This window comes from Rhinolophus ferrumequinum, chromosome 5 (genome assembly GCF_004115265.2).
Source record: "Rhinolophus ferrumequinum isolate MPI-CBG mRhiFer1 chromosome 5, mRhiFer1_v1.p, whole genome shotgun sequence".
NCBI lineage: Eukaryota > Metazoa > Chordata > Mammalia > Chiroptera > Rhinolophidae > Rhinolophus > Rhinolophus ferrumequinum.
The window spans coordinates 22,101,753-22,127,029 of NC_046288.1; the positions used below are offsets into that span (position 1 = coordinate 22,101,753).

Genomic DNA, 25,277 nt, shown 5'->3' on the forward strand with positions numbered 1-25,277 from the left:
ATTTTGGTACATGGCGACAGATAGCAGTCAAGTTTCATTCTTTTGCACTTGGCTTTCTAATTCTCCCAGCACCGTTTGTTGAATAGACTGTCTTTGCCCTGTTGCATATTCTTGCCTCTGTTGTCATAGATTAAATGACAGTATAGGTGTGGGTTTATTTCTGGGCTTTCTATTGTGTTCTGTGGATCTATGTGTCTCTTTTTATGCCAATAGCATGCTGTTTTGATTACTACGGCCTTGTAGTACAGTTTGATTATCAGGTAGCGTGATATCTACAACTTTGTTCATCTTTCTCAAGATTGCTGTAGCTATTTTGGGTCTTTTATGATTCCATATACAACTTTGAATTATTTGTTCTAGTTCTGTGAAAAATGCCATTGGTATTTTGAAAAGGCTTGCATTGAATCAATAGATTGCTTTGGGTAATACGGATATGTACATTTTTTGGGGGGGAGGAGAAAGGGAACAGGACTTTTATTGGGGAATAGTGTGTACTTCCAGGACTTTTTCAAGTCAAGTTGTTGTCCTTTCAATCTTAGTTGTGGAGGGCGCAGCTCAGCTCCAGGTCCAGTTGCTGTTTTTGGTTGACAGCTGGTGCTCCAACCAACTGAGCCATCTGGCCACCCGGGAGCTGAGCAGCAGCTCATTGACTTCATTCTAGTTGCAGAAGGCGCAGCTCGCTGGCCCATGGGGGAATCGAACCAGCAGCCCCATTGCCCAGAGCTCGCGCTCTAACCAACTGAGCCACCTGTCTGCCCCAATATGGACATTTTAACTATGTTAATTCCTTTCATCCATGAGCACAGTATATGCTTCCATTTATTTGTATCTTCTTTAATTATTTTCCTTCATTGTTTTATAATTTAATGAGCACAGGTCTTTTACTTCCTTGGTTAAATTTATTCCTGGGTATTTTATTTTTCATGCGAGTGTAAATGAGATTGTTTTCTTAATTTCTATTTCTAATAGTACATTATTGGTGTATAAAAATGCAATCAATTTCTGAATATTAGTTTTGCGTCCTACTTCTTTACTGAATTCATTTATTAGTTCTAATTGTTTTTTAGAGGATTCATTGGAGTGTACTATATATACTATCATGTCATCTGCAAATAATGACATTTTTACTTCTTCCTTTCCAATTTTGATGCTTTTTATTTATTTTTCTTGTCTGATTGCTGTGGCTTGGACTTCCAATACTGTGTTGAATAAAACTGATGAAAGTGTGCATCCTTGTCTTTTCCTGATTTTAAGAGGGACTCTTTCAGCTTTTCCCCGTTGAGCAGAATGTTAGCTGTGGGTTTGTCACATATGGCCTTTTTATGTTGACGTATATTTTCTCTAGTCCCACTTTGATGAGAGTTTTTGTTATATATGGATGCTGGATTTTGTCAAACACTTATTCTGCATCTATTCTTATGATATGATTTTTATCATTCATTTTATGTTGTGTATCACTTTAATTATTTTGCAGATATTGAACCAAACTTGCATCCCTGGACTCTATCTCAGTTGATTATGGTGCACAATCTTTTTAATGTATTGCTGAATTTGGTGTGCTAATACTTTGTTGAGGATTTTTGCATCTATGTTCATTAGGGATATCAACCTATAATTTTCTTTTTTTCTGTAATGTCTTCATCTGGTTTTGGAATCAGGGTAATGGTGGCCTTGTATAATGAGTTAGGAACCTTCCCTCCTCTTGAATTTTTTTGAATAGTTTGAGAAGAATAGGTGTTAATTCTTTTTAAATGTGTTTTGTTGTTGTTGTTGTTTGTTTGTTTGTTTTTAAATGCACCTGTGAAACCATCCTGTTTTATAAAATTCATTTATGAAGCCATCCAGTTCAGGACTTATGTTTGTTGGGAATTTTTGATTACTGATTCAATTTCATCATTAGTATTGGTCAGTACAGTTTTTCTGTTTCTTTCTGATTCAGCCTTGGAAGATTGCATGCTTCTAAGAATTTATCCATTGCTTCCAGCTTGTCCAAGTTGGTGTATAATTGCTCATAGTATTTTCTTATAATTTTTTGTATTTCTGTAGTGTCAGTTGTCACTTCTCTTTCATTTCTGGTTTTATTTGGATCCTTTCTTTTTTTTCTTAATAAGTCTGGTGAAAGGCTTCTCAATTTTATCTTTTCAAAGAACCAGCTCTTGGTTTCATTGATCTTTTGTTTATTTTTTAGACTCTATTTTTTTTCTTTTTATTTCCTCTCTGATCTTTATTATTGTTATTTTTATTTTATTTTTTTTTCCCTACTCTCTTTGGGCTTTGTTTGCTACTCTTTTTCCTTTAGGTGTAAGGTTAGATTGTTTGAGTTTTTTCTTGTTCTGGAGGTAGCCCTGTATTGCTATAAATTTCCCTCTCTACTGCTTTCACTTTTTCCCATAGATTTTGGGTTGTTGTGTTTTCATTTCATTTGTCTCAAGGTGTCTTTTCATTTCTTCCTTGATCTTGTTGTTGACACATTCATTATTTAGTAGCATGTTATTTAACCTCTGTGTGTTCATGTGTTTTGTAGGGTATTGTTATTATTTTTGTAATTATTTTCTAGTTTCATATCATTATAGTCAGAGAAGATGCTTGATATGTCTTCAGTCTTCCTGAATTCATTGAGACATGTTTTGTGGCCTAATGTATTCTATTTTGAAAAATGTTCCATGTGCACTTGAAAAGAATGTGTACTCTGCTACTTTCAGCTGGAATGCTCTAAAAATATCAATTAAATTCATGCGGTCTAATGTGTCATTTATCTGCTGTTTCCTTATTGGTTTTCTTTCTGGAAGATCTGTCCAATATGTCAATGGAATCTTAATGTCTCCTACTATGATTGTATTACTGTCAATCTCTCCTTTTCTGTCAGTCAGTATTTGCTTTATACATTTAGTTGATCCTATGCTGGGTGAATAGACATTTACTAGGGTTATATATTTTTGTTGGTTGGATCCCTTTTTTATTATGTAATGTCCTTCTTTGTCTCTTATCTAGTCTTTGTTTTAAAGCCTATTTTGTCTGATATAAGTGTTGCTACCTCAGCTTTTGTTGTTTCCATTTGCATGGAATATCTTTTTCCATCTCTTTACTTTCAGTATATGTGTGTCTTTTGATCTGAGGTGGGTCTCTTATATCAGCATATGTAAGGGTCTTGTTTTCGTATTCATTCAGCTACTCTGTGTCTTTTGATTGGAGCATTTAATTCATTTACATTTAAAGTGATTATTGATAGGTACATAGTTATTATCATTTTATTATTCATTTCATGTTTATGTTCCCTTACCTCCCTTCTTTCTCTTAAAGAAGTCCCTTTAACATTTCTTGTAGTACTGGCTTGGTGGTAATGAGTTTTTTTTAGCTTTTTCTTATCTGGGAAGCTCTTTATACTACTTAAATTTTAAAAGATTGCCTTGCTGTGTAGAGTAATCATGGTTGTAAGTCCTTGATTTTCATCACTTTGAGTATTTTGTGCCATTCCCTTCTGACCTTCAAAGCTTCTGTTGAGAAATCAGCTGACAGTCTTATGGGAGCTTCCTTGTAGGACACTAGCATATGGATAGCTATGGGGACTGACCCCTCAAACGAGGATGCATCCCAGTGAACCACCCTTTGGTTGTGCCGCTTGTGGAGCTGAATAAGAGGTGCTCTGTTGTGGTCTGAAGCTGGCCACTAGGTGTGTTGTTTCTTGCACCTTTTCACAGTGGCTCCTGTGCAGGCCAAGTTCAGCCATTGCCTGTGACTGGCCCAGGGCTACCTTGTAAGAGCTACCAATGTATACGATGTTGGTTGCTTCCTGTACTGGACTAGAAGGTGTGTGGGGGTAGCCACGCTGAGAACCCAAAGCAGCTGCTGCCTGTATCAGGCTGGTGGCAGCTGAGCAAAAGGCACAGGGCACCTCTAGGCCTGTTGTCACCTTCTGTCTGTGGTAAGGCTCAGCCACTGAAAGAGCCTCCTGAGGTGTGTGAGGCCGGGCTGTTTGCCTTGGTGCTAAAAGTGCCTCTGGTGGTGCTGCATGAGTTGAGCCAAGCTGGGTCCTAGGGAAATAGTTGAGTGGGGTGTGTGGTGTTCACAGTATTAATGTAGATTCAGTTCTTGGACCAGTGCCAAGCCTGTGGCCACTCCACAAAATGCCCATAGGACACTGAGGCCAGCCGCCACTTGCCTTGGGACCTTAGATTCCTGAGAGCTGTCCAAGAAAGGCTGTAGTGTCAGGGCTGCCTGCCTGCCAACTAAAGTGTCCCTGGCAGCCATACAAGCCGTGAGGGCCATCTGCTGCTGGAAGAGATTTCTGGAGTGTGTGGGGTGGGACTGGCTGCCCAGGCACCGAGAGTGCCCTGAGAGATGCTGCAGAAGCTGGGTGAGGTCCCAGGGAGTCACTGTGGTGGGGCTAACAGAGTTCATCAGGCCAATGCAGTTTCAGATTCGGCCGTGTGTGGGAGGGCCCAACACAGGCAAGATGGCCCCTGCCTATAGCCTTTACATGAAGTTGTTTCCCACCCAGGGATATAGGCGTCTGTCCCTCTAGCCCTTACCCTAATGCCACACAACTCAGTCTTACTCTGTATGGCTCTGGCTCCTATCAAATTGCCACACCTCTGGGGGAGCCCAGGGTGAGTGCCTGCATATGAGTGAATCTGTGTGCGGGCACTTTAAGGGGAATACTGTGTTTCTAGTCGCCTTCTGCCTCTTCTGGTGTGGCTGAATCCTAACTGAATTTCACAGCTAGATGTTGTGGGGACACCTCTGTCCAGCACAGATCCCGTGGGCTGGGGAGTCCAGTATGGAGATGGAACCCCTTACTCCTCAGGGGGTCCTACGCCACTGAGATAATCCCTCCTGATGTTCAACCCCTACCCGTGGGTGTTGGGTCAGCCCAGTTCGCATCTCCTCGCTTCACACTTGATGGACTTTTAGTTTTAAATAGTATCTTCATGGAATAAGTGCATTAAAACTTTATTTTAATTTATAGTTATAGGTTAAACTATATTTGCGTATTTTATACTATATGAATTTGAGAATTTAACTATTAATGGGAAAAGATAAAACAAAAACAAAGAGAAAAAAATTCTTATTTTAAATTTTGGTATTTCCTTTATATCCCCTGAATGCATATTTCAACGTAAATTGGTTATATACAGTAACTATGTAAACTAAATTCAGTACCAAGTAAATTTGAAGATCTCAATATTTTAATTTAGGTAAGTAATTACCTTTGTGTAATGTTCTTTGACTTGTTATTCTGAGAACATACTGTTTTAGTTTCATAGACCTTGTTTTTAAAGAGGTGTGTTGATAGCTTTTGGACAATAATCATTATTTTTAAAAGGTATGAGAATAAATATGCTTTCCTCCCAAAGAAAACCAACTAATTAAAATGAAATTCTATTGGATATTATTTTCAGAGGAGTGATAAAAATTGTTCCCCTTCTGATTATGTGATATCAAAGTAACTTAAAATGGTGGTTTATATGCTCTTCTTTTTACATACATAATATACAGAACTAAACTGTATGTTCTTAAAAGTGATATCTTCAAAATGGATGAGTAAAATACATACATGTATATATACATCCTTTGAACTTTATCAAGGTTGTTAACTTTTGTCTATAATACCAGTGGAATTTGACCTTATTCATTTCTAATTAGTTTGAATTGTTAAGGAATGAAACTTCAGTTATATAGAATCTTGTTTGGATAGAAAAAATTCTCTGAAAAAATGAAGGCCACATTTGCCTAATTAAAGTAGCAATCCCCAGGTATTTGACAGTTTGAATTAAAACTGCTTTCAAAGTTCTTTCTAGGTAGTGTTAAGTTTTCCTCAGTCCTTTAAGTATTTATAATGGTTGTTAATCTGTCCCTATGTTTCCTCTGCTTATTCTGATTTCTCTTTGTTAGAACTTGATAGAAAAGAAAGAATTACTAAGTCTTGACTGGAGGCCTGTCCATGAATCAAGTACATTGAGAGTTGATGCAGTGTGACTTTAAAAAAAAAAAAAAAACAAAAAACATATTTCTTTATTTAGGGCTATATGTTACATTGGTCTGATTTCCAGATATTGGAGCCTCAGATAGAGGATTTATTACTGTGGAATATAAAGCACTCCATTTTACAGATCTCAGTACTGAAGATTTTTCTGCTTGAAATCTTATACTAAATGTAAAACAAAACTTCATGCAATGAACTGCAGTTAATGTAAGAAAGGGACAGAAAAAAGGAGAAAGCAGAGAAGCAGTGCAAAAGAAATCTGATATTTGATATGTAATCTAATCCCTTAAAGCCCTCCAGCCAGATTTTTTTTTTCACTTGTGCAGAAGCATTTCTTTCTTTCCCTCTTTCTTTCTCTCTCTTTCATTCTCTCTTTCTTTCTCTGTCCCTCTCTTTCTCTCTTTCTTTCTTTCGCCTTTTCGGTCCCTCACCGTGCCCCCTGCACAGCTGGAATATACCCAGAATACTTTGGCAGAGGTCACATCTCAAGCATTTTCAACTTGAGTTAGAATATATTTATTGATTTTTTTTTTCTTTAATGACCAAAGGAATGAGGATTTTTGGAAAAAGCTCATCTGAAGATAAAGTATCTCTGTTGGCAGTCTGAATTTCTTTATACCTTTGAGAACATTTCATTAGACACCAGGTTCTCATCCTCAGTAAAACTTAAGATTCTGGAATATTGGATTTTCCTTGGGATTGACATCAGTTGACAATTTGGCCTCTTAAAGATGGGAGATAAAAAGTATTTTTCTAGAACTGAGAGTCAGAAACTGTATATTAAAATTCAGTAACTCTATTTTGAAAAATTTAATAAGTCTAGAGGAAATATTTGGTAGCATATGTAACTTATTCTTAGGCTATTTTCCCTATATTTAATAGTTTGAGATTAAACTGTTTTATTTGTCTAAATTAGCCATGATGGAAAGTACATTTTTGTGAACTAAAAAACTGATAATTAAGGATAGGGTAATGTTGAAAGAAAGAAAGTTTTTCATTTTTCAGATTTCTGCTTCAATGCATTTTTAAGGTTTCTTGTTTAAATTTTGAACATTAAATAAGACATGACAAGATTTCCCTACATTCATAATTCTGAGATGATTCTCATATAAATAAGGATGTGTACTCTTTAAGTTATTGTGGTTGATACTGTCTTAGCACTCATGTTTCATGTTATGCTCTGATGTCAAAGGGAAGGAGATATGGACCAATGTTTACATAATATACATTGAAAGATGGTTATCATGCACTGTATTTCAAAGTTATCTGGAGATAATTTAAATAGCAAATACCTCCAGTACATTCAAAGTGAATTAATTCACGTGTAAACTTTCAAAAATACGTCTATTATAAAGTACAAAGTGACTGCATTGTTTTTCTTTTTGTATATCCACCTTAAAATAAGAAAAATAGATGAGCTTTACAATGCATATTCATAGAAACAGTAGCAGTCCTAAATAAGGATATATGTTTTCACTTGGTTGAGGTATACTTTGGAAATTCTATATCATTCATGAATTAGTTTCCTATTTTAACAGGAATTCTGAGATCATTTATTTCCTTCTTAACTCCTCTGTATTTTGAAAAATATTTATTAAGAATTTGCTATATTGCTACTGAAACAAATGAGCATTGATCTATATACTCCTCTTAATGAAACTTCTTAAATATTAAATTATTGTGTTATATTTTCATTACTTACAATGCAAACTGTTCAAATTATTTTATACTGTTCTGTCATAGAACATATAAATTTATGTACTTTTTAAGTTATTTTATTATATAAGTATTAGGGTAGATTTTAGTGGGTTTGACAAGAAACCAATTATTTAAAAGTACAGAGAGTAGGCACATTTTTATTATAAATGGAAGAAGCTTGATAAATTCTATTATATTTGGAAACTATGATTAGGATGCAAATATGATACATATTACATATATGTGTGTGTGTGTATATATATAATTATAGTGATAACATCACCATTTTTGATGAGGGAGGGAAATATTAAATTGAAGATTGCTTTTTTACATGGATAACTTGAAAGCTATTTCTCAAGCAGAGGGAAAAAAGAACATATGTTGCTGAAGATATGATCTTCCTGGACACCTCCTAAATCTTACGGTTAGAGCAGTGTGCTGCTGACTAGTAGTCATGCAGAAGTATTAAAAGGAGGTAAGGAAATGCTTTGCCCCCCAGCCATAAATCCATCTTGCTCATGCAGAATGTCCACTGGAAACTGAGTCCTCTTCTAGGTATTGGTTCTAGCCTCCAATAGTCACATCTGTTGTATATTTCACCATCTTTTCTCCTATCATAGGAAGCGTCTCATTTTCCTGTGTACAGCAGAATACTAGATCTTCTTCTAATGACAAATTATTCACAACAGGTCACATATATACCTTATTATGCCATAGGGCAATAGCTGCATAAATCTTTACATAGGAACAAGCTAAAGCATCTGTGAATAAGTCCTAGGCCATACTCTCGAAGAAAAAGGTGCATGTGAATATGAAAGCTTTGGGTAGTTTTGGATAATTGGAAGAGAAAAATGTCCTTGCCTTTTAGTATCTTTATTAAGACTGAATGACTACAGCAGAAATAGACCCCTGGAAGTATTACCACTCAAAGTAAAATGTTTTAGCCAAATACCTGCTGAGATGAGAGTTTTGATGTTTTATATCCCATGGACTTCTGATTAACTAATTAGGACATTACCATTTATGTGGGGGTAGAAACAATCACTGTGTAATTGAATTGCCAACTAAAGGAAATGAGTAAAAGGCCAAATCTTTGGTTTTGATTTTAATAAATACAATATTTTCTCTATTTGTGTATACTGCACTAATCCTCAATATTACACAATATCTGAGACATAGAAGACACTAATTAAGGGTGTTTTTTGTGTGTGTGTGTGTTTTTTTTTTCCCTTCCTTTTGCCTTCCTTGTCCTGGCCTACTTTATCCTATCCTATGCTATGCTATCCTATGCTATCCTATGCGATGCGATGCTATGCGATGCGATGCGATGCTATGCTATGCTATCCTATCCTATCCTCTGCATTTAGGCAGGCAAACTGACGGCACCACAATTGATTTCTTCCCTTATTTTGTATTAATTTAACTTATTTTGATATTGTTCTAAACAAAATTTAAGAAGTTCAGCCTTTTATAAATGAAATGTTAGGTAATGCATAGATTAAACTTTGAGGATTATTCTCTGTTTTGGATTATCTGCACTTCTTTTTTCCCTAACAATATACTATGAGTTTTCCATATATTATTTATATCCTATATAGGTACTGGCTGTTCCAAAAAAAATATTATTTAAGTGGGAGGAAGTTATGAGTAACTTATTCTAATTGTTATGTTAAAGATGAAGATACTGACTGCTAGAAAAGATAAGGATTTTCATAATGTGAATAATTGGTGGGAGTGTTTTCATGTTAACATTGTTCTTCTGATCAACATTCCACTTTGTTCCCTTTATTGTTCCTTTCCTTTTGCTTACTTTGTGTTTAATTTGCTGTTCTTTTTTTACTTGCTTAAGGTGAAGGCTTTGGTTATTGATTTGAAAACTTCCTTCTTTTCTATATGGATATTTAAAGCTATAAATTTGCCTTTAAGTACTGCATTAGCTGCATTCCATAAATTTTGATATGTTGTGCTTTACTTGTGATTTAGTTAAAAATAGTTTTCTAATTTTTATTGTGATTCCTTCTTAATGCAAGGGTTATTTAGCAGTGTTTATTTAAATTTTCATATGTTCAGGGATTTCCAAAAGTGGCTATCATTATTATTTTTAAAAATTTATTTTAACAGTATGGAGGTATCTCAAAAAATAGAAAGTGGAACTACCTTATGTCCCAATAATTCCACTCTTGGGTGTCTATCCAGAGAATTCCAAATGTGGGATAAGGAGGAAGGTGAGGGGATTAGAAGGCACAATCAGTAACCACAAGATTACCATAGGGATATGAAAGTCAATTTGGGGAATGTAATCAATAATGTTGTAAAGATTTTGTAGAGTATCCGATGGACACTTGTCTTACTAGGGAGACCACTTCAGGGATGCTGTAGATGACTAATCACTGTGCCGTAAACCTGAAGTTGAAGTTGAATAATAATGAATGTGAACTATAATCATATGTGTATGTGTGTGTGTGTGTGTGTGTGTGTGTATACATATATATCTGAATATATATATGTGTAGTACAGCATAAGTGGAGTACAGCATAAGTAATAGAGACAGTGGAAATGTAATGGCTGTATGTGATGTCAGTGGGATAGTAGATTGGAAGAGGGGAGTTATCACTTTGTGAGGGGTATAAATGATAAACATCTAACTATTACATTGTTTTGTACAAATGAAACTAATAAAAAATAAATTAAAAAATTTAATTTAATTGTGTTTGGTTAGACAACTCACTATGTATGATTTCATTTATTTTTAAGTTTATCAAGATTTGTTTTTATATCTCAGTGAAATATGATTTGATTTGTATTATGACCTAAAAGTCTAGCAGAGGATGGAGGAGAACCAGGAGAATTCCCAGGAAGAAATGTGATCCCTACTGTTATTACCAGAAGTAGAGTAGTTTTTCTGGAATAAATACTTCTTAATGTATTGCATGGCTGGTCAGTTTCCATAGTTCTGAAACAGTTGTTTTGGCAATTTTTTTTGCAGTTCTGTGTTATTGATTTAAAAGTTGTGCCTCAAGGCACTGTCCTTTTAACCATGGCTTACTTTCTGGGGGTCTGTAAACCATCACATGTGGAAAATATGGTACATTTAAGACTAAAGTTTGTATTCCCAATTTAAAATGTACCAGGAGTTAAAAGATGTATTTCTGTTTAAAATGTTGAGGCTAATTTCCTGGGAGGATGAGTCCTTAGCATTGTATTAGCATTGTAATTCAATGTATAAGTGTAGAGAAGTACAGTGGGCATTCTTGGTACAGAGGATTGCATTAACAAGCCACGGTGTCTAGAATAATCTCTTTGAGGAGCCAGTCAGCAGCCCAAGCTGGCTGTTGTGGAAATTCTGTTTGGTGCAGTAGAGTAGTCTCAAAAAGATGTTTTCATTAAAAGAGACTGTATTTATCCTATTGAGTGTCTTGAAAACCTGACTCTGTGGATAGAAGTAGGATGCTTATGCAGATTGTTGAGCAGAAAACCATCATGAGAAAATTGAGGCCTCAGAGTAGTTTACAGCTACCAAAAGAGATTTAAGAGGGGATAGAATGGTGATATAAGAAGACTAAGCTGCTATTGCAATATGCCAGGTATGGAGTCCTGTGGTGACAACATGTAGTGGCGGGAGGCCAAATGAAGAATAAAATGCCTTGGAATCTTGCCTTGGCACTATCAGTTGATAACCATGATAATCTATATGAGTTGCAGTTTTCTAATTTGTATAATAGAAAACATTCCTTATTTGCCTACCTCACATGGCTGTAAGGATTATGGTATTGGAAATGAGATGAAAAAGAAATTTGAACACTCTACAGAGATAATAATATGGTGGTACATGATAATAGTTATCAATAAAGAATAAAAGTAGATAGTATTTGAAGATAACCCACAGAACTGTGGATTGAGAGATACTGTAAGAAGGTAGCTGGGAAAATGATTTGAATATCATGAATACTGTAACATTTGAAGGCCTAGTTGAACATGTGGAGGTGGGATGCCATAAATGAATTCAATATGTCTCTTTTTAGAGCTTTGTCTCTTATTTTCTTTTTTAGTTTCCCAATAATTTGAAATATTAAGGCCATATTCTTTTTTTACAGATAATGAAATTGTGGCACCCAATATTTAACTATTTGTTTAGTTCCAAAAATGATTTAAGGACTAAATTGTACAGAGAAAAAAAATGCCTTACAAAAATTTCTCAAATTTTTTATGTATTTTTTTAAAAATCAGTTCATACTGATCTTTTAAAAGTTATTACTGTCATTTTGTGCTGCAAACCACTTACTGACACCAGAATGATCTTTTAAAAATATGTTTGTACATGTCACTTCTTCATTGCTTTGTGAAACATTACTGGTAGTTCAGTAGGAGATGTCACATGATTTTGGAATTAATGTCATAAAAAGACAATACAATGTATTTTTATCTTAATTCTGGACTAATATTTACTGGGATTTCCTGAAATCTCATTTAAATATCAGAATGTGTAGGTGAGGCACATTCTAAAATATTTTAGTGTTATAAAATTCTGAGATGATTATTTCCTGGAAAAAATATTTTGGAAGCTTATTTTTTGTATTTTATTATAAGCATCCTTTTATCAAATGTGGACAGTAATAATTAGTATAATGCTATGTGAAAAAGCTTGATTGTGTAGAATATGAAGTTGGGTTACTTGGGTTCAAATTCTGGCTTTATCCCTGGGTGTCTCAGAATATTTGTAAAAGAAAGAAGATAATGTTCATACCAGCCTCAGAAGACTTTTGTAAAGGTTAGGTGAAAATATAAGTAAGTTGCTTAAATCCTTTAAAAAATTTTAAGGTTAAATGAGACTATAAACTATTCAAAATAAAGTTTTTAAATATTAAAAATATTTTTTAAAAATGAGTATCACGCCCCCCCCCCCCCCATATTCTGTTCTTAATCTCCACTGAACCTTTGAATGTAAACTAAGTGCTATTTTTGTTTGGTCAGTTCATTACTGAATCCACAGCCCCTAAAACAATGCCTGAGTAGTTAGTACACATGTGTTGGTGGAATGAATGAATGGATGAATGAATGAAGTTGCTCTACTTTTTAAAATTGCTATCTAATGATTAGAAAATTCACCTTGAACATTCATCTTCATTATGTATTTATTTTTTAAACAGTGAATTAAACATTTTTGTATTTTTTCCCTTTTTGATGTTTTATATATATATATATATACATACATATATATATATATATATATATATATATATATATGCTTGTTTATAACATTTTATCTAAAGTGTGGATGAATTTGTTTTAATTTTTAAAGTATTCTGTTTATAACCAAAGTATTTCCATCTAATTGATCAGACATAGAGTGAATTGCAATATCAATTGCTAGTGAATTTCTTTTTATGTCATTTTGAACAGTAATGAAAATATATTTCTTTGGATTCATTTTCATGTAAAACATGCCTAATTTTATATCCTCCATTAGTGCTTTCCTTCAAAGTAGTCACATTGCTCAAAAAAAATTCTAATAGTTCCTTTTTACTACTCCTTTCAGATCAAGTTTATTAATTAGGCATTTACCTTATTACTTTGTACTGATAGAACAGTATCACTTGATGTGATTTCTTCTGCCTGTAGGTTTCTGTTTCTCTTCCTATTTGTCTACTCCCCTTTTCCTTTCCTGTGTTTTCGCTCAGACCTGGTCAACTTCCTCTTAAGAGGCTAATTACCCTTTGTAAGCTTGTTCTTTCATTTGAGTTGTCTACTAACTCTTAAGTGCTTTAAGTGGATGTGATTGAGTGAAGCACTGAGATTTAGAATAGCCAAACTGTTATTAATACTTGAAAATTCTCTGTTCGCCTTTACAAAAAAAAAGTGAAAGGACCTATAAAGATAACTATACAAACAAATTCAAAGACACATATTATGGTGCATTTTTGTTGTTGATCTCAATTTATGTGAAGCCAATATAAACAGTTTTTAATAAATGTTTTTTAACAAACAGTATAAATGTTTTATCTACCCAGTAAGCATTTTTCAGGCCCTATTAAGTGCTTACTTCATTAAGGATCAGTAGTATTAATTGAAGAAGTAGTCATAGTTCTTATTCTCATGCAGTGTACATTACATTGTAGGGTTTAGCAAAATAGAAAAATAGACAAAGACATAGGAGGATCAGGAAATATATGATTGCTTCTGTCCGTGGTGGAGTGGGTGATATCGGGGAGAACTTGTGGAAATAATAATGTTTGGATTTCAGAATGTATTTCTTAAATGGGAGAAAAATGTTCTAAAGGATGAGGATATGTGTAGGAGAGCTTGTGCTTTAATTACTCATGATTGTTCATATATATAAAATATTTATAAGAACAGATATGCTTGTTCTTAAAAACTTAGTGAAAAATAACTTACGTAAACAACTGATAATTATTAAAAGAACATGCTCGATTTATTGAAAGAATGTTTGTGCATGAAAATGCATGAAGTTGATTAGAAAATTGCTGTCAGTTGCCTGTTTAAGTAGTCAAGCATGGATTCAAATATGGACTTAGATTGCTCTTGTGGTACAAAACCGCACTAATGGGCTGAATATGGGTGGACACTCAGTAGAAAAATCTCAATGAGTTCCCTTGCTTCAATATTTTTAAATCGTCAAGTAAAATATAATGTTTATATTAATGAAAACATTTCCACCAATTTGTCTGTGTGTGTGTATATGTATGTGTGTGTGTGTATGTGTGTGTATATATATATATATATGCCAGGGATGCCAAAAAATATACACATTTTAAGAGACCTTATCTATGTATTTTTGAAATTGAATTGAATTACGGTACCAATGTGTAGTATGATGTTCACTCAAAAGATGGTGTTAATCAAATGAATCCTAGCATCATTCATTGTATTACTCTTTTAATATGTTTTTCTCCTTTCTTAAAACGTGTATACATTTTTGACACCTTCCATAATGGTAATGAATAGTGATTCTGTAAAGGCCAAGTCAATTCTAATTTTATGGTAAGCATTACCTGGTCATAGCTAATTCCTTATCCATTTGGGGATAAAATTCTAATAGATAATGAATTTTGTCATTGATTTGGCACATATGATTAATTAGATTCCTCCTAATAGAATACTACTACTAATAGCATAATAAACATTAAGTATCATAATAATTAACTGCTGCAGCTGATTCTTGTATAAAGTACTTAGACGCACTAGAAAGTTCAAAAATTGATATGACCAGTTGCAAAACCATTAGAAAACATTTAAATTAAAAAAAAAAAAAACTTTGGAAGACATTATTTTTTTGGTTTGTGAAATACTTAGCATGTATTATTAATTTAATAATAAAATAAATATAAAAACATTATGGCAACTTAAAGAAAGTGAAAATAACTGCCTCCCGTCTGTAAATGTACCATTTAAGTAAACTTTTATATTTTTATTTATTCATTCCTAATATTTTTAAAATAAAAATTTGTTTAGATTATAATTACAGTCTCAGTGTATGTATACATATGTACAAGGAGGATATGTGTGTATGTGTGTGTTTGTGTATGTGTGAGTGTATATGATTCAGTAGCAAAATGTACTAAGGCGTTCCCATATATATATATATATATATATATTTTTTTTTTTTTCTTCACAAGAGTTCTTTAATGATAAAAGTGATTAGACACATCTTTGGATTTAACTTGAAGTGCCTGTTGGCAAGAAATCAGAAAATTTATTGGAAATTTCAGAATATATTTTAAAACTCATGTATTCTTTCAATTAGGAAAATTTAAATTCCTTACATACCCAATTCATTACTTTTTCCCAATAAACATTATAGCAAATTACATCATGGAAGAAAATGTGTCACATGTAAATTAAATTTCTTTTTTATTCCATGTTTTTTCTTCTATAACCCTAGTGTAGTGGGAAAAAAATACACTGGCAAACAATAAGAAATACAAATCTACTCAAATAGTTCTACAAGTATAACCATAAAACAAAGTATGTTTTTCAGTGTGTAATTAAATGTTTTCTGTTTTGTATTTTTTTTACAGAAATGTTTAAATGTTCGGTAAATTGGAGGAAAAAAACATGGATTTTTAGCAACTGAAGAGCAAATTAAGGTAATTAGTATATTATTATTGTTAATCCATTTGTTAGTAATTTCAAATAATTTAATACTTTCATATTTATGTTAGTATATGCTTTTGTATCATACTGAAAATTCATCATGTTGAATGAGTTACTAAAATGGAATTTTATACATTTTTAGAAATAAAAAATGACATTTCTTGTGAACAGATATGTAAATAATATAGCTAGAAGTATTTGCTGTTATGAGGTAGTACACTCCAGCTATATTAAAAATAAATGAGCTCATAAAAAAATACTTTTTGTGGCTCTCTACCTCTTTGAAAAGGCAAATAACTATATTCCCTTCTTAAACATCTAATATTGAATAACTATTCAGAGTTTTTTTAAATTGGCACACAATCTACTCAAGTGATTTTTGTTTAATTTATTCCATTTGTTTTCAATTACATATACATGATAGTAAATGTGAATATTAGGAAATAAAATATATTCATTTTATAGCACCAACCTGTTTAATATGAAGTAATTTATTTTCAGAAGTATTGTTTATAGTTATCACAAATTTGTTTATGGAGTAAAACATAAAAGTCCTCAAGGAACATAGCCTTAGACCAGTACACTTACTCATATATGCATCTTCTTCATCGAATTATTTGAAGGCAAAACAGGCCTTTATAATAATCAGGTAAAATTGGAATTTCCTCTCTTTTTGGAGTTACTAAAGTTAATTTCTATAAAGTGACTTTGTAATGTCTAGAATGTAAGTTATTATAAATATACAGACTAAAAGTAGAAATATCCACTATATTATTTTTCTTTATATTAAAATAATTCAAGTTCATTTTGAATTACTGATATCATTATGTATTATACATTATTATACATCTATTTTCGAAGATTTTCAATTTTCCTTTTTACTCAAAGGTATTGAGTGAGTTAGACTATAAAAACATTGCGCTCAGATTTTTAGGCACTCAATTTTCCAATAGATATTCCTTCTTTTATATATTTTTACCTTCATTTCTTTGTCACAGCTTTCTTTTCTAGGTTCATTCACAATGCAATTAATATTATTCCTATTTTCCAGTGTAGATATGATTGAATCTACTTTTTTTTGTGTTTATTAGCTTATTTATACAGTAACATAAATTTTAGACATTCTGTTACTTGAATATAAAATGGGTTTTGGGGTACTTAGTGAAGTAAATACATTAAATAAACAAAAACAGGTTGATTTAATCATTTGAAAAATTAAGCTAAGTTTAAGACTTAGATTGCTCTAGAGAAAATAAATGCTGGTGGAAAATTGAAGCTTTATAGATATTATTGTACATTATAAAAGCATCGGTGACAAACTGCTAAGGAAACAGACGTGGGAACAGGTCACTTTAGTTGGAGGATCATGAAACCTTCATGAAGCAGTGAAATTGTTGAAGCAGGGAAGGTGAGGTCATGTGTTGAAGGCTTATAGAAGAGTTTGTGAAAAGGAACATAAAGCACCAAGGGATGGCTCATGAAGGGTTGCTCTTTCTAATGTGGCCAAAGGATTAGCCACATGTGGTTGGACAATGTTAAAAGATGAGTCTGGAAAAGAGGTTAGGAACAGTCCATGAAATATCAGATTTGGCATACTAAAGCTTAATTTTCCAGCCTAATGTCTCCAGAGTGCCTAATAGTATTTATAGGGTTTTGAAAAGAAAATTTCAGTACCTCTACTGATGCTTATTTTCATTAAGAAAATAAGAAACAATGGAGACCTTATAATATTTAATATGACTGCTCCAGGCCCCCAAATAGGAAGTTTCTGGAGGAATCATAGGGACTCTTTACAGAGTTGAATGATTGGCAGTGTTAGCATCCATGTTTTTTAATTGAGATATAATTAATATACTATAAATTCACTCTTTTAAAGTGTACATTTCAGTGGCTTTTAGTATATTCACCAAGTTGTGCAGCTATCACCACTGTCTAATTCAGAACATTTTTGTCATTCCTAAAAGAAACCTTGTATCCATGAGCAGTTACTCACTCTTCCATGCTCCTGGCACCCACTAATATACTTTCTGCCTGTATGGATTTACCATATATTGAATCACACACTTTGTGACCTTTTATATCTGTACTTTCACTTAACATAACATTTTCAAGTTTCACCTTTGTTGTATGAATCCATACTTAATTTCTTTTTATGTATGAATAACATTCCGTTATATGAATATATCACATTTTGTTTATCCATTTATTAGTTGATGGACATTTGGGTTTTTTCATGCATTTTGGCTGTTAGGAATAATGCTGCTATAAGTATTCATACACGAGTTTTTGTGTAGTCGTATATCTTCATTTCTTTTGGACATGTACCTGGGGTGGAATTGCTGGATTGTATAGTAACTATGTTTCACTTTTTGAGGAATTTCGAAGCTATTTTACAAAATGGCTGCACTGTTTTACATTCCCACTACAAATGTATGAGTGTTCAAGTTTTACCATATCCTTGCCAAAAGTTATCATCATCTGTGATTTTAAATATAGACATCTTAATGGATATCAAATGGTATCTCATGGGATTTTTATAGCAGTGTTTGTTTTTAAGAATATTTTAGTGTGCTGACGTTACACATTTTTGGATAAGTGCATTAATGGAATTAGTGTCGATTTTTAACTAAACTAGTCCACATATTGAGACAATTGATTTTATGAAGTGTTAAATAAAAATTACAAAATCAAGATTATTGATGTGGGCATATAAATCAAACAATTAAAAAAATGATAAAGCTGGAATTTTCCCAAATCCTATTATAGGATATTTTTCAGATTCACTGTATGATATAAATGTTGATAATATACTCCAATTTATTAAAGAGCTACCTAAAAACTTAAAATAACCAAGAAGACTGTGAAGTCGGGCTTTGTCTTTCAGATTATAAGTGATTAAACTTGTCCTAGGACATATTTTTGTCTTGAAGTATAAATTAATGACACTACACAGCAGCAAGAATAGCAAGACTTTTGATAACATCTGCAACACAAATGCAAACCTCTCTTGGTTTTTCAGAAATGTTTAAAGTCACGCTCAATTGAGTCATTTACGAATTTCTACTAAACTTTATGATAAATCTGTTCAGACGCCTCATTTGAGACTTTTTGCAGGGAAGGAATAAAATCATTGGACAAACCCTAGTTCTTCCTACTGGGATAAACATGGCTGAAACCATGCAAGAACCATTATATGGCAATAAATAAAAATTTATTACCTAGTCAGCTAATAATGTTGGAAGATGACATATGAAGAGCATTACTTTAATTGGAAAAAAATAAATGTTAGAACAAATTTAGCAGAATGAGAGATTCATTTTACATTTGGAAAAAATGTACATATTTCTAATGTGCCATTTTATGATATTTGCTAGATTATTTTTAATCAGGTTTAGTGATGTATAATTTACGTATATTAAACTCTTTTTAATGCACAATTGCATTTTCACAAACACATCAAGTTGTGTAAAGGCCACCAAAATCAAGATATAAAACATATCCATCACCCCCCAGAAGTTCTCTCATGCCCCTTTATCGTCTACATGTCCCACTGCTGTCAGCCTTGAGAACCTCAAATTTTATTTTAATAATAAGGTAAAAAACAAAACAAAACAAACAAACAAAAACCTGAGAGGAAACAGAGTAAAGAGGTCAAGATTTAAACACATATTCAATGACCTTAGAGGCGTCATCTGTTCTGTGCTTCAGCTTCCTCATCTGTAATGTGGGGTTAAGACAATTATTTACCACTTAGCATTTGGAGTAGAATTTGAGCTATCTCTAAGCACTGATTGTTTGTAAAATAAGCAATATTTTTTTGAACCTTTAAGGAAAGTTGTACTGGAGCAATATTTTTCACAATAAATGACCTCTTTGAATGTATTTAACATAGTGTCAAACTAGTTTTCAAAATTATAAAGCGTGTTCAGAAACATCACTCTCAAAAAAGTTTTAGTTAATGGCTTCATTCTTCCAGTTCCTTAGGCTTAAATCCTTGGAGTAAATGTTGAATTTTCTTTCACACACTTTGCACCTCCATTAGTACGTTCTGTCTGGCTACGTCTGAGCACCTTGTTGGATACTCCCTTGGTACAAATCACAATCCCCTCTTGCCTGGGGAATCACAACAGCCTTTTTTACTTGCTCCACTCTTTTCACTATACAGCACTCAGAGAACTGTTCTATCCTCATCCTTGTCTGCACTCCAGCTGCCCTGGCTACTTTGCCATTTGTTGAACACACAAGGCCACTCTACCTTAGCCTACTGTTCCCTCTGCCAAACACATTCTTCCTAGTTATCCCCATGGCTAATTTCCTAGGCTTCACATATTTTCTTTGCATGGCAGTCTTTCCTAAACATCCTATTTAAAATTAAAACTGCCTGCTGTCACCCTCTACCTTCTTCTCCTGTTTTATTTTTCTCCAGATCACATATTACCACATTACACACAATTTTGTTTATTGTCTCTTCTCATTAGTTGACGTATTCTAAATAGTCCCCCTTATTGTATTCTTTTAATTTCTCTTTTTATGTGTCTTTTATATTGTACCATTGGCCTTGCTCATGGATTTGGATATTAGGAAGAAAATTCTGCAGTCATGTGGGTGATTGTGTGAGTAGAGGCAGATGGATTATCTGAGAAATATTTGTAATAACTCAGGTGAGCTATAATGAAGATCTGATTTAAGGGAACAGCATTGGGGATTGAGGGCAGTAGCTCATCTGAGCCTATTTAGAAGGTAAAATTGGCAGGTTTTAGTGATTGATTACATTTGAGTACTGACAGTTAAAGTCTTAGTGGGATTATGAGTCTCAGGTCCGAAACTAGAAACCTGATGGCTGGTGGTACCATTTACTGAGCTCTTAGGGAGCATGGTTCTTTATATGTTTTTTAAAAATAGAAATAATAACTTCTTACAGCAATAATCTTGTTTTTTACAGAAATAACATCCAGGACTAGATGTTAATTTTTATATGTAGATAGGAGTTGTCACTACCAATATAACACTTTAAACTGAAGGTATCTAACTTTTTTACCCAATGTTTATAGAAATTTAAAAAAATAATAATAACAATAAAAAAAGTTTTGGTTTGCTATGAAATCACATTTTCTAATTAATTAAAAAAATACACTCAGAAAGTTTAGGATGTAAAAGCTGGCTATGGGCAAAGTAAAAGTGCATTAATTATTCAGGCAGTTATCCCTGCTTATTCTGTTCTTGGAGATGCAGTAGCTGTCAGAATCTGTCAGCTGTATAGTTACTGCCCTTCACAATTTCCATGCATAAATTGTGACCTTTTGAAAGATTTGCATAAAGATAAGTCAGGCATTCCAATGATCACTGCCACTCAGTTGAGCAAAGGAAAAGTTATGCCACTGCTTACACGACAGAATTGGCCATGAACAGGAAATGGAGTACGTACAAAACAGTAATACTTTATTTACCAATACAAAAATAAAACCTATTTTAGTAGAGTATTACCATAACTAAAGAATTTATAACTAATTACTGAATGTCCTTAGATCAATATTTTTGGTGTATATAGCTTTAATCACTAAGTACTTCTGTTAAAAATTTTGTTTTAAAATCACTAAATTTGTTTGTCTTTTCCTTTGTTGCTTTCAGTTTTATATCCCACATAGGAGTGAAGTCAGATGGTTCTTGACTTTTTCTATCTGACTTATTTCACTTAGCATAATAATCTCAAGATTTAACCATGTTGTGTTTCATCTTTTCTTTTGGCTGAGTAGTATTCCATTGTATACATGTACCATATCTGCTTTATCCAGTCATCCATTGAAAGACACTTTGGTTGTTTCCATGTCTTGGCCACCATGAATAATGCTGTAGTGAACATCAGGGCACATATATCTTTATGGTTGAATGTTTTCAGATTTTTTCTGGGTTAGATACCCAGAAGTTGGATAGCTGGGTCATATGGTAATTCTATTCTTAATTTTTTGAGGAACCTCCATACTGTTTTCCATAGTGGCTGTACCAATTTACATTCCCAGCCACGGTGTATGAACATTACTTTTTCTCCACAGCCTCTCCAGCACTTACTATTATTTATCTTCTTCATGATAGGCACTCTTAACAGGTATGAGGTGATATCTCTTTTTGGTTTTCATTTGCATTTTCCTAATACTAGCTAGTGAAGTTGAGCATTTTTTTCATATATCTGTTGGCCGTTTGTATGTCTTCTTGTCAGAAGTATCTGTAAGGAGGTAGGGGTGATGGTGGAAGAAGGAAAAGTGTATCAAATATATGGTGATGGAAAAACTGACTTCGGTGGTGAACACACAATGCATTATGTAGATGATGTATTATAGAAATGTATATTTCAAACCTATATAATTTTACTAACCAATGTCACCCCAATAAATTAAATAAAAAATTTTAAAAATGGCTAAATTTTATAACAACATTTAACAATAGCTGCTTATTATTACATTTTATATTATAAATTAATGTATATTAATTGTAGAAAATTTAAAAAATATTGCAAAGAGAGAATATTAATATTATCCATAATCCCACACCCAGAAGAAACTGTGGGATTAATGTTTTATTGTAAATTCTTAGTTACCTTTTATATAAACAAATATACATAAACATGTTTATAGACTAATAATATTTGCAAGTATCTTTTACTAGTGTCATATTACATTTTACTCATAAATACTATTGAGATAGACATATATTTATGTAAATCTTTTGGTACATAAATAATTATTTCCTTGAATAACTCTTTAGTGGTAGAATTATTGGTTCCAAGTGTATGACTCTTTACAGTTTTGATACATATTGTTAAAATTTCATTTTAGGTTTTACTTGGTAAGTTGTCACCTTACCTGTATCTATTCCTTTAATCATTTTTAAATGTTGTGTTTTAAATGTCTGTTAAAAGCTTGCCATTTAGGAAACGTCTTATTAAAAATAAGGCAGAAAAATCATTTTAAATTTAAAAAATCCATTTTTCTTTGATCATTGTTAAAAATTTTCAATTTCCTTTTATAGTACCATGTTCTTTATCACTTACGTCAGCATTCAACTGAAATCTTAAAACATTCGTATTTCAGAACAGTGATAAATACCTAAAATGAAAGCCAAATATAATAACAGAATTTAAAAACTTTGAGCATTCAAAATAATTACACATAAATTGTGTGTAGGTTGGGCTGTCAGAGCAAACAAAGTTCATTCCTCATGTCCTGTCCTTTTTTGTACTACATCTTCATCTATTTTAAACACATGTCTTTTGCTGTTTTGACCACCATAATATTGGGATCAATGAGAGCTCCTTGAATTATTTCATGTTGAAATTACATGAGAATGTTCTTCTTTCTTTCAATTTACTGGAGTGATATTGGTTAATAAAATTATATAGGTTTCAAGTGTTCAATTCTGTAATACATCCTCTTTTTATTATACTGTGTTCACCCCCAAGTCAAATCTACATCTGTTATCATATATTTGACCCCCTTTAACTTTTTGTACCTCCTGCCCAACACCCTTTCCCTCTGGTAACTGCTATGCTGTTTTCTGTGTTTATGAGTTTTTGTTTGTCTTGTTCATTTGTGGCTTTAAGTTTTATATCCCACAGATGAATGAAGTCATATGGTTCTCGACTTTTTTCCGTCTGACTTATTTTGCTTCACATGATATTGTCAAGATGGCAGTATTTCAAATTTTCCTATAGACAAGTAATATTCCATTGTATAAATGTGCTCCTTTAGTTTTTCATCTTGAAAATACCTGAACATGTTCTTTAACTCAGAACTAAAGATAAAACAAAAGACTAGTTGAGAATAAATGCTATGAATGAGTGTACAGTTATTACTGATATGATATTTAACCTTGAATTTTCATGATATGTAGACAGTATACTAGTACAATCAAAACTCTAAGCTGATTGTGATGTCTACTTGCTGTTATTTCTTATTTTTATGGGTAAATCCTGAACCAGCAGTGGCCCAGAACAAATTGTTTGTCCTGATCCTTGTTCTTAACCAGATCTTTTTTATCTTAAATTCTGTTGTTTCTAATCTGTGCATTAGAAAATTATTATGGTTTACAAAAGATTGTTCGTTTCCACCTGAATCAGGGATGGGTATTCAATAGAAAGAGATCTCCTCTATGCTATAAATATTTATAGATTGTGATTTTATAGCAACAGCTAAAAGCTAAAAAGAGTTCATTATTGGTTATTGGTTTTTGCATTGTTTTATTTGTTTTTAGGAGAGGGATTTGTTCATGATTTTTTAAATTGAGTGTCTACATATAAATTTTTTTGAGTACATTTGTTTAAAATTGCCCATTGTGAATGGCTGAGGAATTTTAACATTCGTATATAACCAAACAACTATAACTGTTATCTGTTCATATATCTGTCTATCTACCTGGCTGTTCATTTGTACTTAACAGTTTTTTATTTTGTTTTCTATGTACAACTCTGATATGTAAGACTTGTATAGAATTGTGTTTTCCTCGCATGTAATGCACATATTAGTTTTATCACCTGAAAATTCCCTCAGGGTATCCCTTTGTAATTATTCTCTGCCTATGTCCGTAATCCCTAGCAACCATTTATCTGTTCTTCATTCCTACATTTTTAGCTTTTTGAGAATATTCTATAAATGGATCATATAGTATGTAGCCTTTTGATACTGACTTCTTTCAATCATCATAATGCCTTTGAGATTCAAAATAATTTTTAAAATATTGCCTTGTTTTGAGTAGATGGGTTATTCATTCCCTCTTTATTACTGTGCAAAATTCCATTTTGTGGATGTCTCACAGTTTCTTTATCCATCCACTTGTTGAACAACATCTGGGTTGTTCCAAAAACATATAAACATTTATAAGCTGTGTGTGTTTGTGTATGTGTGTGTGTACATAAGTTTTTATTTCTCTAGGGTAAATAAATACCCAAGAGTTGGATTGCTGGGTCATATGTTAAGTGTGTGTGTGTGTATATATGTGTGTATGTATGTGCATATATATATATATATATATATATATATATATATATATATATATATTTTTATTATTATTATTTCTGTGTTTTATTTCTCTTAACTGGATTTTGTTCCTTTTTCTACTTTATGTTTTGAAGTGCCATTGTTATTATTTAAATTAGTGTTGAGCAAAACTTTAATCTTCTTCAAGTGCTGAGTTAAATTATTAATTTTTTAACACTGGCCTGACTATGGTAAGACCTGCTTTTATTGGTCTCTGAATTTATGTAGTAAAAATTACATCATCCAAGTGGAAAATGCTGCTTTTATGATTTTTTTCTTTCTTGATATTTTTCCCTTTTTTTAAAGAAATGTGTCTTGATTTCTTTAGTGAATGATCCTAAAACTACAGGAACTATAGCTTAACTGTTTCTGCACTAGATGTAATAGTCAGCTGTTTTATTCTCACTAAATTTCACATGCATTTTACATATAATACCTTCATTGTGAACATATTTTAC

General features: G+C 32.6%; 1 protein-coding gene across 14 annotated transcripts in view; it reads left to right on the forward strand.

Annotated features, from left to right (window-relative positions):
• Window positions 1-25,277, forward strand: part of ADGRL3 (adhesion G protein-coupled receptor L3) — a 747,432-nt gene that overhangs the window by 159,157 nt on the left and 562,998 nt on the right. For all 14 annotated transcript variants that reach the window (XM_033106169.1, XM_033106171.1, XM_033106175.1 and 11 more), the window contains exon 2: window positions 15,718-15,786. The gene's annotated coding sequence lies outside the window, so the exon portion shown is untranslated. The remainder of the gene's footprint in view (window positions 1-15,717; window positions 15,787-25,277) is intronic.